Source organism: Monodelphis domestica, chromosome 1, assembly GCF_027887165.1.
Source record: "Monodelphis domestica isolate mMonDom1 chromosome 1, mMonDom1.pri, whole genome shotgun sequence".
In the NCBI taxonomy this organism is placed as follows: Eukaryota; Metazoa; Chordata; class Mammalia; order Didelphimorphia; family Didelphidae; genus Monodelphis; species Monodelphis domestica.
Window position 1 is genome coordinate 358,466,188 of NC_077227.1, and position 17,808 is coordinate 358,483,995.

The window sequence follows — 17,808 nt, forward strand, 5'->3', positions numbered from 1 at the left end:
GTGTGTTTCTTAGCTTTATTCAGGGTAAGAAGTAACTACCTACCAATTAAAAAAACCATTTAAATGCACAAAGAAGATTCTAGATAAGACCATAACCCATATCATTTTGGGGTTATTTTTTAAAGCATTTTAATGTGAAATCTAGACAACTTTCTAAAATGGAAAGTCACAGAAAAGGTACTGATTTTTCATTGGGAGAATGTTTCCTCATAGAGGAGTTCCCTACCAGTGAAATCTTAGGTCCAGGCCCTTTCCCCTATCTTCACCCCTATTCCTTTACTAATTATAAGAAGGTTGTAACAAAAATTTCCTGGGTTTTTTTCTCTGAGTTAATATTTTATTTTTTTTCTTCTTGTTACTTACATGTATTTTGGTGCTATTATTATTCACAAAAGGACTCATTTGTATGAGAGCATTATCCCATATAGAGAGAGCCAATCTTTAGTACTTGGTTCATGCTTTACCTCAGATCCACACAAAGGGTATGACTAAGCAATTCATTTAACTTCAGTGGCTCAAGCAACTCTCTCAGGTTAGAAGAAAATACCTATTCTGCATCATTAGAGGTAATTTCCATTCTATGAGTATCCCAAATTGAAGAAATTGGTGAAGAAAATCTGCAAAAACTACTTATATAGTTGCAGTCAATCTGCATATTATATTCATTCTGCTCTCTTTTGCTCTGTATCACTTCTTAAAGCCCTTCCCATGTTCCTTTCTATTTTTTCTATTTTTATATTCTTTCCATTCTTTGTTTTATATTTATATTTTATATTCTTTTTTGCTATAAATGCTTTATTTTTTTCCATTTGAATAAGTTTATTTAGTCAATTTAGAACATTATTCCTTGGTTACAATAATCACATTATTTCCTCCTTCCCCTCCACCCACTCTTCCCACTGCCAACACACAATTTCATTGGGTATTACAAGTGTCCTTGATCAGAACCCATTTCCATGTTGTTGTTTACACTAGGATGTTCATTTAGAGTCTACATCCCCAACAATATGCCTTCAACCCATGTATTCAAGCAGTTGTTTTACTTTGTGTTTTTACTCCTACAGTGTTTCCTCTGGATATGGATAGTGTTCTTTCTCATATATCCCTCCAGGTTATTCAGGTATATTGCATTGCCACTAATGGAGAAGTCCATTACATTTGATTGTACCACAGTGTATCAGTCTCTGTGTACAGTGTTTTCCTGGTTCTGCTCCTCTTACTCTGCATCAATTCCTGGAGGTCGTTCCAGTCCCCATGGAATTCCTCCACTTTATTATTCCTTTGAGCACAATAGTATTCCATCACCAAAATATACCACAATTTGTTCAGCCATTCCCCAATTGATGGGCATCTCCTCATTTTCCAATTTATTTTATATTCTTTTCATTCATTGTATTATATTTATATTTTATATTCTTTTAATTTGTTGTATTTATATTTTATAGTCTTTTCATTCTTTATATTACATTTAATTTCTATAATAAAAAAATAACTTTTACATTCATATATTTTTGTTTGATTATCTCCCAAATGTTGAGCACATAGTTTGTTCATGGGTTTCTGCTATCTGCTCTGTTAATATTTTTGTGTAGATGAAAAGCAAAAAAACTTATGAAGAATATCTTTTTTTAACCCTCACTGTCTGGCTTAGTACCAATTCTCAGAAAGAGAGACAAGGGCTAGGTAAATGAGATTAAGTAGCTTGCCAAGAGTCCAAGAATAGATTTGAACCTGGGATCACCTATCTCCAGGACTGGTTCTCTATCCTCTGAACCACCTGGCTGCCTCCTAAAGAATGTCTTTATTCTACCTAGTAAGATTATCAGCACTGAACTTTATTTTTTACTTCTTTGCCATTTTAATGGAAGTAAATGGCTATGTGCCTCTCTTCAGAGATTACTTCCCTTCTACTCTGTATTTATCTTGGATGGACACAGCCACTTGCATGCTGCCTCCCCAATTAGACTGTGAGCTCATTAAAGACCGGAGCCATGTCTTTGCTTTTCTTTGTATACTCAGTACTTAGCACAGTGCCTTAGTGACCTAACTTGGTTGGAAAGGTCTAGGGACACTATTACTGTCATCCTGTTTTAATGCTTCCACCAAAAAAACAGCTCTGGGTCCCAGCCCGACCTCACATCTCCATTTCCTTGGTCTACTTTAAAAAAAGAACCCTAACCTTCAGCCTTAGTATCACTGTCAAGATAGAGAAGTAGCAAGGGGCTAAGCAATCAGGAGTTAGTAACTTGCCCAGGGTAACACGGCTATTTGAAGTATCTGAAGCCACATTTGAGTCCAGGTCCTCTTGACTCTAGGCACTATTTATCTAGCCACTGTGCCATCTAGCTGCCCCCAAGGGTCTAATTTTTCCTTCCACAGTCCCCTACCACCTGGTTCCTACCCATCAGGCAGTAGCATAGCTATTCTAAACTAAGATGAACAGGGCTTCAGGAATACATGGACTAGTATGAATATCAAATTAACAGTCCAAACTTTCTAAATTACATTTACCAGAAAACTGGTGAAGTGAGAAGCCTGCAGTTTTTCCTCATGCCAGGCAGTTATCAAAAATGCTCAGTGCTGGACTTAAAAAAAAAAAAAGATCTATAGTAGGTTCCTGAATGTATTCTCCTCCCTCCTACCCCATCTATCAAAGTAAATTAGAATGGTCCTTGAAGAAGATACCAAAGTGCTCGATATTGATCTTTTATGAAGCTACCCAACTTATCTATGCAGAGAAAAAACAAATGTCTGCCAGATCAGATCAACAGAAATAGAAAGAGATCTATGCTAGAACAAGAGAATGGCCCTACATACACCTCTACCATGGGAAAGTAAAGAATGACAATGATACCGATTTATATAATCTGCAGTTTGACAAAATAGGGATATGCAGAAGAATAAAGGCTAATTTTAGTGTTGTTTTCTTTGTTGTATGAAACCTTTCCCTCTTGCTGCTGTTTCTTGTTCTGAGAAGAAACTCTCTCTCTCTCTCTCTCTCTCTCTCTCTCTCTCTCTCTCTCTCTCTCTCTCTCTCTCTCTCTCTCTCTCTCTCTCCTCTCCTCTCCAATATTGCTAGTGTTTCTTTTATGAAAGAATAATTTTACTTGTGTGAATTTTTCTCTCTGACTTTGAGAGATTATTGACTCATAAGACACTTGCACACACACACACGCACGCACACACACACACACACATACATGCACACTTTTTTCAGCACCTTGTTATTTTTTCCAAGGACTGAGGCACAGCACTTATCTAACTTTTTCTACATAATCAGGAGCTCCAATGTAGTCCAGAAAGAATGGTCAAGCAGGACCCTGAGGAAGGTGTCTTTATTGCCCTAGGTAATTGTCCCAGAGGTAATTGTATTGCAAGATTCAGCTGCCACTTATTCCCAATATTTGATCCCTCTGTGTGTGTATGTGTTTTCTTCTCCCTTTCGTGTACCTCAGCTCTGAATGTGTCCCTGCTTGCATGTGTCTTCTCTGCCTAACTATGTCGTGTGTGATTTACGATTAGAAAGCTACCAAAGTTAAGTTCTTAATGGAAAATTGTTATATGATTTGGGTACTTGTCTATGAGCTCAGATTTCCCCAATATGATCAATACACATTTAATTGTATATGCTTAATAAATACATATTCCCAATTCCAAAGGAAGATCTGTGAAACTCGAAACTGTTAGACACCATCTGCCAAATGCTGAATTGTCAAATCTAAAAGTTCTTAAGTTCCTAAGGCTCTTAGAATGTAACTCTACATCCACTGTTTCATTTGATTCTCACAACAACCTGGGGGGGAGGTAGATGCTATATTTATCCATAAAGTATACAGAAGTGAACTGAGACTTTATAAAGTGAAATGACTAACCCAGGATGGCCTGCACTATATTCAAACCTCAGGGTCCTTGACTATAAGGCTAATATTCTATTCACTTTATTATGGGATTTCTGATTAAGGTTGGGCAGCTAGGTTATACAGTGGATAGAACTCCCACCTAGAGACAGGGAGATATAAATTCAAATCCAACCTTAGACATTTACTAGCTCTGTAACTCTAGGCAAGTCACTTAATCCCATTTACTTTAGTTTCCTCATTTATAAAATAAAAGAAGGAAATGGCAAATCACTCCAATATCCTTATCCAGAAAACTGTAAATGGGGTCATAAAGATTGGACATGGCAGAATGACAATGTGATTAAGACTACCTTGAACAAGTTGTGGTATATGATTGGAATGGAACATAATTAGGTTAAAATTAATTACATATGTGATATATATATATATATGATTAGCAGGAGGAGTTCAGAAAAATCTAGAAAGACCTATATAAACTAAGGCAGAATGAAGCAAGCAGGATCAGTAGAACATTATACACATCAAAAGCAATAATGCATGATGAACAACTGTGAATGACTTAGCTACCCTCAGCAATACAATGATACAAGACAATCCCAAAGGATTTATGATGAAAAACACTATCCAGCTCCAGAGGAAGAACTGATGGAATCTGAATGAAGATCAAAGCAGTCCATTCTTCACGAATTTTCTTTTTATGTATCTTCTTCTACAATATGGAAAATATGGAAATATGTTTTGTATCATTGAACATATATAACTATATTAAATTGCTTACTATCTCAGGGAGGGGGAGGGAAAGGAGGAAGAGAATGTGGAACTCAAAATAGCAGAAAACTAATGCCAAAAGTTTTTACATGTAAGTAAAATCAATAAAACATTACAACATAAAATAAAATAAAAAATTTGAATTGATTTTTAAATTTCATTTCATTTCATGTCAATTTTAATTTCAATTCATTTCATTTCATTTAAAAATTCATTTTAAAAGATTAACCTATTTTAATAGATCATACTGAGACAATTGTGCATCTGATTTTCATACTTTCTTCTAATTTGGTGTTGATTTTAGACCCTTATTCTAACCAGTTAATCATTTGATAGCACACAGACAGCTGCTTCAAAATGAATCTCCCATACTTTTAACACTGAGTTGTTTTTCCTGTATAAAATGAGTAGATTTTAGGGTTATACTTATGTAAAATGAGGTAAATAAATACAAACTGCAGCAAGGGGAAGCTAGGTGTCTCAGTGAATGGAGAGCCAGGCTTAGAAATGGGAAGCTTGGAGTTCAAATGAGGCCTCAGAAAGTTTCTAGCTATGTAATCCTTGGCTTACATCCACTTAACCCTCATTGTCTAGCCCTTTCCACTCTTCTCCTTGGAACCAGTGAATATTATTGATTCTAACACTGAAGGTAAGAGCTTTCAAAAATACAGCAGTATTAGAACTCAATATCAATCATCTACATCTATCTGAAATAGAAAGCACAGTCAGAGAGATCAGGACTTCAGATATACTTGCAAAAGGGACAAATTAATTTGTTTATTTCATCCCTAGTTATGGGTGAAGGCAACGAGAAAGCATTGGTTGGCCCACAGAAGAAGGGAAGTATCTATGGGGAAATCAGGCTTTGAGATAGAAGTACTATCTCTAATACATATCGTAGAGGGTACACATAGCATATAGTTACACTGGGTCTATCAATAGTCAGTCTCTCCTCTTAGGGACAATTTGTTGCCTTCCAGGTAAAGAGACAAAAACTGTCTAATTGGCTAATTTATTTGTGGTATAGAAATCCCCAAACAAGACAGTTTCTAGTCTTTTGGTTATCTTCACACAAAAGACAGGACTAACCAAAATATAGGGGTTAGAAGTGAATTCCCATTTACCATGAAATGAAAGCTTATGCTAAAATGGCATCATTTATGTTAAGAGTAGGAAAATACAGGACCTCTTCTCTCTGTTACCATACCCCCCCAAGTTATGCCAGGGACACTTGGCCCATACACTCTGAATATCCATGGTACATCACAAAATGATATTATTTGTTATCTCTGCATATACTACAAAATGAACTGTTCATTAGCCTTCACTCACCATTCTGAGAAACTATGAGACATTTTGACATTTAGTAGGAGCTTCCTTTGTTTATAATTTATTGCAGCAATGTCAACTTTGACTTAGATCATTTCCTCTAATAATATGTCAACTAGTTCTGGTCATTGAACAGAAACCTCACATTTAAATAGGCAGCAATTAAAGTGATGTTGGTATGATTCTTACAACACTGATCATCTCTTCTCCCATTCTACTACCATCCCTGAAGAATCAAGAGCCTACCCTAAACAAGCTTAATGGACTTTTTGTGATTCTGTACCATGAGAAGCTATGTGATGCAATGCTGTCCCTAGAGTTCCAATCTGACCTCAGACACTTACTAGGTCAGTGACCCTGGGAAAGTCACTTAACCCTGTTTAACTCAGTTGCCTTGTCTGTAAAATGAGCACAGGAAGGAAATGACAAACTACTCCAGTATCTTTGCCAAAAAAAAAAAAAAACAAATTGGGTCACAAAGAGTCAGACACAACTGAAAAGCAACTGAACAATAATAACCATGGGTTACAAAAGTCAGATTCTATCTTATAATGACCTTTAAGTTTCTCAATACCTAGATAGATTAGTCCTTAGGCTAGAACTTAGAACCTTTCCAACTTTATAAAACCTGGAAAAGTTTGAGCACCACTAGAACAACCTTTAAGAACCAAGGATTGCCTTGGTGTTACAATGAGCTATTGAAGTTGATTTTTTTGTAGAGATTTATATAATGTGAAGGAAATGTGCTATATATGGGGGTCTAATAATTATAGAGCGGTATAGTTAAAGCCTACTATTTGCAGGGGTTGAACAGCTCTCACCTCTTAGGTATGCCATATATTCTATTTATCTGTGAGTTTGGTTTTCACAACGGCATATCTAGGTTCCCAGAGAGCATCAGCACATGTTCATGTTCAAATTATCTCAAAGTCCTAGTCTAGAGGAAACAGATTTCTACTCTGACTCTTGAACCCCTATATCAGTGCCTTTCTAATGCCGTGACCCTGCAATACAGTTCCTCATGTTGCAGTGACCCCAAACCAAAAATGATTTTGGTGGCTACTTCAAAACTGTAATTTTGCTACAGTTATGATTCGGAATGTAAATACCTAATATGCATTATGTATTCTCATTGCTACAAATTAAGAGGTTGAGAACCGCTGCCCTATATAATATGTTTTCTAGCTACATAATAAATCATTCACAATAGTGATACTTTGGAATCTTCAATAATTAAGCAATTAGATGAGATAATATTTGGAAAGTGCTTAGCATAATTCCTGACATGTCAAAGGGTCTTTATTAATGTTTATTCCTTTCTCTCCTTAAATAAAACTATTTACTTAGAAAAAAGCCTGAAACAATAATAATATTAGATACTAATATATCAAAGTAAATATAAGTGGAAAAATACATAACTATTCACCTATAAACCTGGATTATATTCTTTTACCATTGCACTCAAAAACAGTGATGAAGAGTGGACACATACTTTTAGGAGAAGCACATGAGGTAGGAAAACTCATGTGCTTAAGGTGACTCACAATTCTGTCCTGTAGGCATCATTATTAATTGATCCATTCAGGAACATTGTGCCACTAAAACTACTCAGATGACTGCTTGACTGTGACTCTCCCCCATTCTTTATCAAGGGACAATGGTTTTTCTTTCTCCACTAGAACACTGGAACATGGTCTTAACAAACTTATTCAGACCACTTCAATCCTCATATTTTTTTTTTCAAAAGAACTACCTCTCTAGCTCAACTCTGCCCATTTGAAAAATACTAGAATTTGAATCAAGAGAGTATTAGTTTCAAACTCCACCTGTGACACATACTATCCATGTCACCACAGGCAAGTCATATAATTTGTATATGCTTCCCTTACCTCTCTTTTACAAGGGACACTTTAAGGATGGTTACAGTTTTGTTTTGGTTTTTGGTTTCTCGGAGTCTGGCTTCCTTATAATTATATTTTCACTTTCTCACATTTATTGTCATATTATCCTTTTGGATCTACTTATTTCATTCTGCATTAATTCATATAAATCTTCTGATATTTCTTGGAATACTTGTTATTTCTTGCTACCCAAAAATGTTTCTTCATAGACATGTCATATATAGTCATTTTTTACAACTACTATCTCACTTGATGGATGCCTACTTCATTTGTTTTTTATAATAAATTTGGTTTTTGTTTATTACATTTAAGTTCCCAGGTATCTCCCTCCCTCCTCTCTTATTTCTCCCCCTACACTAGAGATGGCATCATATAGCAAAAAGATGTATGTATATATAAAACTATGTCTTGCTTTTTCCTATTTATCAGTTCTTTTTCTGGATGTAGACATACACCAATTATTCTTCAAACAATAGTTCTATTGGGTTATGTTGCAGACTATATGATGAGTATACTTGCCAAAACAATCAGAAACTATTTGAACATAATTTAGAAATACTTTTTATGAAAATTAAATAAAGCTCATTTTTTCCAATTATTTACTAATACAAAAAGTACTATTACATGTATATTGTACATGTTTATTATTATTTTTATATTGGTTACATAATTATCATCACTAGCATTCATCTAATGCTTTCAGGTTTATAGAACACTTTATATATATATATATGTATATATATGTATATATAAATATATACACACTCTGTGGAGAGGAGGCCAACCATACCAACCCAACTGCCAAGCAATTGCCACACTCAGAGAAGGCAGGTCAATTTGGGTAAAGCAGCAAGACCTCCTAAAGGAAGAATTGATTGTGGCATGTTCCAAACATATCATGCCCCTGACACCACCTTAACCACTATTTCCCCTCAAACTCCAAGAGGGACAGCCCAGGACCATGAGCCTCAAGTCTAGCATCTACCTACTTAGCTGCCTCACAAATATTTCTGGTTTTCACCTAAATATGTATACTTTGTAATGTGATGATTGGTACTACAAGTATGGACAAGTTAATAATTTTTCTTTCATAATTTGAAATTAATATCTAGAATGGTTGACAAATTCACAGCTCTGTTAATAGTTAATTACTTGTCTATTTTTCCATTTTTTGTCAACTTAGCCAAATTTTGGGGTGTGGTGTTAGATCTCAGAATTATTTTAAATTATTCTTCTCCTTCTAGACTTTTGTAATTTTATTAGTTTTTTTTCCCTTTATTGCCTTGGGTTTTTTCAAGTAATCTTTTTTAGAAAAAGAATGTCTTTTTTCTTCCTCAATGCTTGAAAGATATTTGCTTCTTCTGTATTATTCTGTAGTTTAATAGTTACATGCCCTGGTGAATCATAGGGATGGTTTCTCTTTGTTCTGTATAAATATTCTCTCAATACCTAAGTTCAAATAATTATAGATTTGGTTTTGGAAGAGATGTTAAAAGCCACCTATACAGAGTGAAGAGGTAGAGAAAAGGGGTGGGGAAGAGTAAGGAGAAGCGGGGTGGGGGGCTGTTTTATAATATAGGGAGGAATATGAATAGGATTAAGAAATGGGAGCTCTTGAATTCCTTTTTACAGTGGGATGAGGAAGACACTGGGAAGGCAATGAATTCTTTGGACTATAGTCAGTCATCTAGATAAGGGGGGAATTTTATTTAGTCTATTTTATTTAGTCTATTAGACCATATTTAGTCTAGAATTGGGGAGCCAGAGAGAGTACAAACTGTTCTCTTAGGTTCCCAGAAGATATGATCAGTTTCTTGTCCAGTAAGCCAGTCAAGGATTCATCATCTCAGACTAGGTGTTGAGGACAGGAAATCAGACCCCAAAGCCCTGGCTTGAGAGGAGATTGCCTATAAGTTGTCTGGTCCTGCATGTGCTAAATCTTGCCTGTGGATGGCATGTCTGGGCATAGTAAGGATAGACAACTGCATGAGGTAGGAGATGGAGTGGTTTAAAAAAAATCAGAAACCATTGATACTCAACCCAGACATGTATATAGACTCCAGGACTTCAGGTCAAATAAATAGTAACTTCCTTGGCAGGCAGCAACAAGAGACATAATCTCCCTCTTCTCTGAGTAATTATTTTTTTTCTTTTTAAATTACCTTCCAGTTGAAATGGAATAATAAAATGAGGAGGAGAGATAGCATTTCTTAACTGATGAGGTATTTGTAACAAAACTGGTCTCTCACTTCATCACCCAGTATCCTCTGTGATCTGAGCTAATCACCTCCAGCTTTGTCCAATGTTCTTTCCAGGACATGGTTTCAAGATACCCCAACCTCCACCAACCATATGGTCACCTCCCTAACTGGATATACCTCAATTAGTCAGTGATCATTTTTGGATACATTGCCTGGAATTGACTATAATTCCCCTTTTCCCATGCAGTGTGACTAACACTGAGTATAAACCTACTATTGTGCCCCAGGGTCTGGATGCTCCACTTCTATTTATGTGAGTTAACACCTTCGTTTTTTTCATTTCTGCATTATGCTGTTGATTCTTTTTGAGGTCACCATTAACTGAAATTCATCAGTCTTTTCTTCATGTACTGCTGTCAAGCCAGGTCTACCCTGTTCTGTACTTGTCATTGATTTTTTTCACACCTAAATCCCTATCAAATTTCATCTCATTAGATTAAGCTGATCATTCCAGTCAGTTGAATCCTTTTTTTTGAAACTCGATTCTCTTCTCTGAGTTATTGCTACTAGCTTCATGTTTGGCTCCCATTTGATAAAACCATGTTTTTTCCTACCTTACACATTTCATGGATTACAAAACTGACCAGAACAGGACTAGGGATTCTTTCAAACATACCCTTTATCTTTATTCCGGCCTCAAGATGCCTAAGCATCTTCAACTGTCCTCATTTTATCATCCCACCTACCCCTTCAGCCATTTTACTGATCTCATGTTGGTCTCTTTCTATTCCTGTTAAGCTTTTCCTTAGGGAACAGAATGGCAAATAATATTGTGGGTGAATTCACAACCGGCATTGATGAAAAAAGGAAGAAAATTCTTTCTCTTTCTTCCTAGATGAAAAGCCCAATATCGATATAAGTGATATGTTATAGCAGCTAATCAATAAATCAGCAAGCATTTTAAGTGTCTACTATGTGCCAGAGACAAGAGCTACTGTCTTAGGACTTAATGTCACGCTGGCTGTCCTCTCGTGCCTAAATCACATCCCTTTCTCATCACCATTTCTTAATATCATATTCGTCAAGTTTTCTCTCAATTATCTTTTTACTATTCAAAGTTTCTCTTTATCCCCCTGGTTGTTAGTACTATCCTGTGTGCAAATTGTGGTTTTTTTAATTATAGCTCATTATCTATTACATATTATACCTCATTGATAGAATAAAAAGTCCTTTTGGGAAAGTATCACTTTATGTTTGATCTAGAACTGTGCCTTTCTTTCATATACCAGACACTTAATAAATGTTTATAATAAAGCTAATAGCTAACATTTACAACATGTTTTGAAACTTCCAAATAGATTTTTATAGAAATTATTTTATTTGGTCTTCACAAAAAATCTGCAAGGTAGATATTATAACTGAGGTTGAAATATTAAGCATTTGCCCAGGATCATATATCTCATAAGTGTGAGTCAGAATTTGAACTCAGTTCTTTCTGATTACAAATGTAGCATTCTAGGAACTCTCCCCAAGTTGGCACATAGTAGGAGCTCCATATATAATTATTGATTAGTCCACCTCTGTTTTCATTGGTAGAAAGACCTCCTAAATGGGGAAAATCCCTCTAGAATGCAGGTCAGGATAAGAGATTATATCGATGCAGCTAGGAAGCACAGTGAATAGGTGGTTGATCCTATAGTCAGGAAGACCCAAGTTCAAATGTAGCCTAAGATACTTACTATCTGGGTGATCTGTAGCAAGGCACTTCACCTCAGTTTCATCCTCTATAAAAGAGACAATAATAGCACAGTTGTGAGGATCAAATGGGATATTTGTAAAGTGCATAGTATATATTGGACCCTTAATAAAATGTTTATTCCTTTCTCCTCCCCTTAAGTGACTGAGGTTGTGGCTTGAACTCAAGTCTTCCTCACTTTGGGGTCAGCTTGTCACCCACTTTGACCTCTTTAGCCAGTTATAAACTGCTTTCATACCAAAGTGAGAAGCAGTTCTTGCATCTAATTATTTTTCATTAAAATATTATTCTTGTGGAATCTACACGAGGCATCTATTGCCTTGATAGTTAAGAGCACTGAACCAAGAAGAGGTACACCACACACCGTCTGGGCTGAGCAAGCTCCTCTCTCCTCCAACACCGGGAAGGAAATCCCCACCCCAGCAGGAAGGAAGTGCTAGTCACAAGACCCAACTGCCACTCCCAGATGCCCCTTCCCCCACCAACTGTCAGTCTAGTTTCCTTTCCACAGAAGTGAGTTCAAATATGGCTTCTCAATTCCTGTCTGTGTGACTCAGGGCAAGTCACTTAATCCCAGATTGCCTAACAAAAGGATCCACTGGATCTCCTGGAGAAGGAAATAGCAAATCACTCTGGTATCCTTGCCAAGAAAACCCATGGAGAGCTATAATCCATGGAGTCAGAAAGAGTTAGACGTGACTGAATGACTGAACAATAACAATGGAATCTAGATTCAAAAAGTGAGATAATAATCTTAATATTAGCAGGAAGACTAGTGCAAATATAATAAATATCCATTAAATTGAAACAAAATAAAAGTTAATGCGATCTTTGGCTCCACTGAAAGAATATTAGGAAGGCGATTTGAATGATAATTCTCTCTAGAGATTACATTTGGAAGTCTGGATTCTATTCCAGGCACTGAAAATATTGATAAACTGGAAAAGCTCCTAAGGAAGGCAACTAGAATAGTGAAGAGGCCCAAATTTGTATCATATGAAGATTTACTGAAGAGCTAAAAAGGCTTTGCTTAGAAAAGAGTATACTTGGGAGGGCAGAATAACTGCCTTCACATATGTGAAGAGTTGTCATGGGTAAGAGATTAGACTTCCACCTGCCTGACCCCAGAGCACATAAGTAGGACCAGAGGTAGAAGAAACTGCAGAAAGGCAGGTTTGGGCTTGATCGAACAAAAACAAAAACAAACAAAAACAAAAACAAAAACTTTGCATCAAGTAGATTTGTCCAAATGCCAAATGGACTGCCCGAGGAGGAAATGGGTTACCTTTTCACAGGAGCTCTTTCAGGAAAATCTGAACAAGGACTAGCCAAGTATGTTGGAGAAAGGGTTTTTGTTTAGGTGATGACTAGATGACTTTTGAAGTCCCTCCCATTTCTGGGCTTCTCTGATCTCAGGCTTCGCATGTGGAAGCACAGGGGTTGTTGGGAGATAGGTATCAGCTAGGCAGACCAGGGGAAGCAGCCTTTCTGCTGCAGAAGAATTAGAAGAAATTGGAATTGGAAGGTATTTTTAAAAGCCACTAAATCCAAGCCATTCATTTCACAACTGCAAAAACTGAGGCTCACAGGGCCTTGCTGCTTGATCTGTTAAGGATAAACCAAAGCGAGTCACTCTGAGAAATCTGCATTCATCTCAGGTCATACTCTGTTGAAAACAAGGAAACAAACATTGCTACAGGCAAGTCTCTATTAATCTATAGATATATCTTTCTTGACTTAACATTTTATTTTGTGTCATGGAACTAGTCCCCTAAGAGATATCATCAGCCCAGAGTTGGGCATCTAGGAGGGACAGTATAGCTTACTGGAAAGAACATAAGCCTTAGAATCAAAATTAGTGGTGGTGGTAGTGGTGGTAGTGTGTTGTCTCACTCTTTGTGACCTCATTTAGGATTGCCTTGGCAGAAATATTAGAATGGTTTGCAGTTTCCTTCTTCAGCTCATTTTACAGATGAGCCAGAGAAAGAACAGTTAGAGTCATCTTTCACATCAGAATATTCATAGTTTTATTTGGGGGTTTGGGTCATACATGACTTTGCTCTTACAACAGTGACCAACATGGAAGTGTGTTTTGCATGACCATAAAAATAAAATAAAATGGTATCTCCATAAGAGTTCCTACCTGAGAGTTGTTTGGAAGATCAAGTGGGATAATGTGTGTGTGAAAAGTTTTGTGGAATATAAAACACTATATAAATACTAGCTATTATTATATTTATTATATGTGATGGTAGCTTGATGTTCAAATATCTATCTGAATGTCTATCTAAAAAAAAAGAGAAAAGGCATATCTTACTTATATAAGTAAACAGTAAACATATTCCCTCCAAGATCTCAACTTAATTATTTTGTAAAATATACAGAAATAAATAATTTATGTTAAGATAAATGTCATTTATTCATCTGGACCCTCATGCCTGCACAGTATATTTTCTCACACTGATCACCCTCTTAGTCTTTTTTCCCTAATTAAATGTAAGTTTCTTGAGGACAGGGAGTATATCACTTTTAGTTTTTGTATCCTTAGCAATTGTCGTAGTACCTAGCACTAAATGCTTGCGGATTTATTATTAAAATATATTTAATTTCATTTGGGGGATATGTGTTTCTCACTATGTCTAGCACCTTCTGAACCTTTTCTCAGAGAAAGTATTCATGACGTATGGATATAAAGAAGAATATCTATTGATTGCAGTGGCACAGAGGATAGAATGCTGGATCTGGGGTCAGGAACACAGAAGTTCAAATCAGGACTCAGTTACTTACTAGCTAGCTGTGTGATCATGAGGAAGTCATTTAGTTTGTTCTTCATCTCTAAAATGGAGAAAATAATACTACTACCATTGATCAATATATACAATCTTGAACATACCCTGAAAATAGATAATGAATTGGATCCAGAATTAATCAAAAGGAGAATAGTCTAGACTACATATGGAAAACTGAAGATCCCTTTTAAGGACTCAACATCCCCTGAAAAGAAAAAAGGAGGAGGAGGGGGAGGAAGAGGAAGAAGAGATGGAAGAGGAGGAGGAGCCAATTAAAGGGTATCAGAAACTCATGAGATCTGAAGGACTTCATGTAGAAGAAGATGGCACCTAAGCTAGGTTTTGATGGAAACTACATCATCTAAGAGGTGAAAGAGAAAAGGAAACATATTTCAGGCATAAGGTTAAATAATGAAAAGGCATAGAAATGGGGAACAGTAGTATAAAAGGAACAGTAAAAAAGCTAGTTGAATTGGATCACAAAATATATGAAGAGGGTTAGTGTACAATAATTAGGAAATTTTTAGTAGAACCAGTTTCTGAAAAACTATAAATGTCAAAGAAAGACATTTATATTTGAATCTAGAGCCTGTAGAGCACTCCAATGCTTTATCAAGTATGGAGGTGGCATAGTCGTCCTACACATTAAGAAAGTCTTAACAGCTGTATAGAGAATGGCTTAAAGTGGGCAGGGAACTGAAGCATGAGACAAATTTGGATGCCTTCAATACTTATAACAATAATTAACATTTGTATAATGCTTTAATAGTTTCAAAATGCTTTATATATAAACATATATATTTATCTCATCAGATTTGAAGGAATAAGAGTCTGAATTAGAAGTCCTAAATAGAATATGCATTTGAAGAGGCAGAAAGAGAAAGATATGAGATGTTTTAGATAGAGAAATAACAAGATGTGGCTTTGGATTAGGTATAATATAAGGGGTCAGTAAGAGAGAAGAGCTGAAGGTGACAATAAGATTGCAAGCTGTGGTGACTAGAAAGATAATAGTTGGGGGCAGCTGGGTAGCTCAGTGGATTTGAGAGCCAGGCCTAGAGACGGGAGGTCCTAGGTTCAAATCTGGCCTCAGACACTTCCCAGCTATGTGACTCTGGGCAAGTCACTTGACCCCACTGCCTAGCCCTTACCACTCTTCTGCCTTGGAGCCAATACACAGTATTGACTCCAAGATGGAAGGTAAGGATTTAAAAAAAAAAAGAAAAATAATAGTTCCCTGAATAGCAAGTTCAGAAGAGTGGTCAGTTGGACAGGAAAGGATGCCCAAGAATAATGCCTCATTAAGGATGCAGTGGAAAGGGAGAGAAAGGGAAGAATCGGGGAGTTTTAATTATGGAATTTGAATTCTAGAAGGCTCAGTAAAAGAAGCAGGCAGATTTATGGTAAATTATTACAGGGATGAGAACTAAGGTAGATGAGAATAAGAGAAAGAGAGATTGGCAGTTGGGGATTGAGGTAAAAGCAGTTTACTTTTAGGCAGCTTTGTTTTCATTAGCACTGGAATTGGGAGAGTTCATGGGAATTTGCTAATTCTGGGGGAGTAGTAGTAAATGGGAACAGTAGATGAGGAGAACATTCTCCACCTTAGCTTCTATCTTAAAGATATTGCATGGCTTCTTCAGCATGAAATGTATTAGCTTTTCTTAGCAACAAAAGGAAAATGTGGTATTGTCATGTGGCAAGACCAAAGGATAACTTGGATGGCCCATGCACTTCACTGGTGTTCTCATCTTGTCAAAAAACAACAAGGCAGGACCTCAGAACTCTGAGTGGACCTTTTGCAGCAAACTTTAAGGAGAAGAGGAACAGAATGAGCTGGCACGGATAGGGAGTCATCTGTTTAATATGAGAGAAAGCTCCTACAAATGAAAACATAGATTCATTGAGTATTTTAGAGATTTCTTCTCCAAGATTTGCAATTTCTAAAGTGAAAGGCCAAGAAGTGAGGTAAAGAAATATTACTGACTTTGTCCTCTGACCCTTTCAAGCCAACTCTCTTAAGGGAATGAAGTGAACCCAGAAAAATAAACAGCAGGTTTCCTCGATTGCTATGATGAAACACCAAGTTGAAAGTGGAGTTTCAGAAGCACAGTGGGGGAAAATAGCCTGAAAAGCTGTCCTTTTGGGCCACCCCTGGGAATTCCTGACCTTTCCTGGGCAAAAATGCTACTCAGATCTTAACCAAGGGGTCATTTTTCTTATTCGATTTTCATCATGTTGGTGTTTCAGTCTCTCTCTCACTACTAAACTCCCAACTAAGGGTCATCTCTTGTTTCATGCTCCAAGTGATACCAGTTAGTTGCTCTTCACTGAGATAGGTATCAAGCAAATATTGATCCCATTTTATCACTACCTCACCATGTCCTTGAGCAAGTCCCTTCAACTTTCTGTACCTCAGTTTATTGTCCTAAAAAAAGAGATCATGTTACATGATCGATAAGGCTTCTTGAAGCTCTAATATTTTATGGTTTAACACTCAATTCAAGGATGCATCTAAGTGGCTCAGTGGATTGAGAACTAGTCCCAGAGACAGAGATCCTGGATTCAAAACTGGCCTCAGACCCTTCCTAGTTGTGTGACCCTGGGCAAGTCACTTAACCCCCATTGCCTTACCCTTACCTCTCTTCTGCCTTAGAATCCACATTGATTCCAAGATGGAAGATAAAGATTTAAAAAATCTAACTCAAGTGCTATCTTTTCCACAAAGCCTTCCCCGATTGCCCTGTTGGCAACTGGCCTTGGTCCTCATATAGCACTTTGTTCTTCACTTCTGTAAAGTATTTATTATATGTTTACATGTATATAGTAATATCCCTATTTATGTTTCTATATTTATTCCTGCTAAAATGTGAACTTTATGACTGTATAAACCATGTTTTCATAATTTCTCTAGTATCTCATGGACTGTTCTATGCAGAAAAGATGCTTAATAAAGTTTTTCCATTGTTTCTGTGGTAATCAGTAGTGACTTATCACCATCTCTAGTTCCATTAATAAATATGTCTTTTCTTAACATTTTTGTAGCATCAAAGAAAATGAAAAGGAGTACATAAGCCCATTGATTGGGGTGTGGCTTAATAAATTTTAATATGTGAACATAATGGAATATTAATTCTCCATAAGAAATAATTAATACAAAGATTACACAAAACATCAGAAGATATATGAAATGAAATACAGTCA